We start from the raw sequence: 2040 nt of genomic DNA, 5'->3' as shown, positions 1-2040 counted from the left end.
TCTCCATCTCCAAAAACATCTACTAACACTAAGAATCAAACATGAAGGAATTTTTACCCGTCTGGTGTGTTACAGAAAGTCTAGACTGTAAATCAGAGATGATTTGAGTGAAGGAGTGTGTGTGTGTGTGTGTGTGTGTGTGTGTTGGGCGGGGCACGAGCTGTCCCAGACCATCACACTACCACCACCACATTTCACTGTTGGTATGATGTTCTTTTTCTGAAATGCGGTGTTACTTTTACGCCAGACGTAATGAGACACACACCTTCCAAAAAGTTCTACTTTTGTCTCATCAGTCAACAGAGTATTTTCCCAAAAGTTTTGACGATCATCAAGATGTTTTCTGGCAAAACTGAGACGAGCCTTTATGTTTTTTTTGCTCAGCATCGGTTTTGTTGTGGAACTCTGCCATGCAGACCATTTTTGCTCAGTCTCTTTCTCATGGTGGAGTCATGAACACTGACCTTCACTGAGGCAAGTAAGGCCTGCAGTTCTTTGGATGTTGTTGTGGGGTCTTGGATGAGTCATCGCTGTGCTCTTGGGGTAATTTTGGTCGGCCGGCCACTCCTGGAAAGGTTCTCCACTGTTCCATGGTCTTGCCATTTGTGAATAATGGCTCTCACTGGGGTTCACTGGAGTCTCAAAGCTTTAGAAACGGCTTTATAACCTTTTCCAGACTGATGGATCTCAATTACTTTCTTTCTCATTTGTTTCTGAATTTCTTTGGATCTCGGCATGATGTCTAGCTTTTGAGGATCTTTTGGTCTACTTCACTTTGTCAGGCAGGTCCTATTTAAGAGATTTTTTGATTGTGAACAGGTGTGGCAGTAATCAGGCCTGGGGGTGTGGCGAGAGAAGTGTGATAAACCACAGTTTTAACAGGGGGGCAAACACTTTTTCACACAGGGCCATGTCGTTTTGGATTTTGTTTTCCCCCAATAATAAAAACCTGCATGTCGTGTTCACGTGTGTTCTTTTTTACTAATATTTAAATAGTTTGATGATCTGAAACAATAAAATGTAACAAACATGCAAAAAAAAAAAAGAAACCAGGAAGGGGGCAAACACTTTTTCACACCACTGTATCTGTGATTGGCCAGTTTAAATGACGTCATTACAACATATGTTAGAAACACATTCTCCAATTCTCAACAAACGCAACATCCTGCATCAGCCCTCGAGTTTAGCGAGCGAACACAGAAGTGATCGAATCATCTGGCCCTCGGCTTCGTCCCTGTTAGCAGAATTTAAAACACTTATGGAGCTGAAATGTTCATCGCTTTTTTCCTTCACCTGGAGCTCAGCTCTGGAGCTTAATTCTGACATCACGCTTTCACCGTTCATTAATCTCCAGCCAAAGCTCAAACGGCAGAGAAGAACGAGCCCTCAGAGAAACTGCTGGAACGACACTTTTCTCTCTTCCCCTACTTTTCATCCCTGAAAGCAAGAGCTGTCCTAGATTTCCCCGTCAGCGCCTGAGGACGACACAGGGCCAATCAGAGGACAGGAAGGAGGACACATTACTGCATGACCTGGTGTCTTGTTCAAAATGTCACCCTGCTCCCTATTCCCTACATTTAAGAAAAGCAAAGTAGCACATTAAAAAACAGGGTTTCTTCATCACTGTTATAGTGACAACACAATCACTGTGGACGTGTCCCAAATCACACCAATTTAATCACCTCTGCTGAGCAGGCAACAAAATCTCCATCCAGGGAATGTCTGACTATTATTCCTGTGTCCCAATTCACACTCTGTCCAATATACACGTAACAAAATCACATCATCTTTCAGCATTTCATCATCAGTATAAAGTGGATGTGTCCCAAATTACACCAAAATTAGCTCATTGTGGTTGTGTCCCAAATTACTTTCTATTCACTACATAGGAAATATAACAAAGATTCTAATCCCACATCCCATCCCTGGGCGTGTCCCAAACCACACTGTATTTACTGTGGACGTGTCCGAAAACATGTCAATGTCAGTACACCGTGAGCGTGTCCCAAATCACATCGATGCCAGTCCACTGTGGTCGTG

The 2040-nt window shown here is 43.1% G+C and overlaps 1 long non-coding RNA gene across 1 annotated transcript in view; it reads left to right on the top strand.

Moving 5' to 3' along the window:
• The first annotated feature begins 704 nt into the window (after positions 1 to 704).
• Positions 705 to 2040, top strand: part of LOC310740437 — a 2891-nt gene continuing 1555 nt past the window's right edge. The window contains exons 1-2 of the long non-coding RNA XR_014537657.1: positions 705 to 843; positions 883 to 2040. The exon at positions 883 to 2040 is cut by the window's right edge and continues 585 nt beyond it. This is a non-coding gene — a long non-coding RNA (uncharacterized lncRNA). The remainder of the gene's footprint in view (positions 844 to 882) is intronic.

This window comes from Silurus aristotelis (assembly GCF_946808225.1).
Source record: "Silurus aristotelis genome assembly, chromosome: 17".
Lineage (NCBI taxonomy): Eukaryota > Metazoa > Chordata > Actinopteri > Siluriformes > Siluridae > Silurus > Silurus aristotelis.
This window is presented reverse-complemented; position numbering and strand designations above follow the sequence as displayed.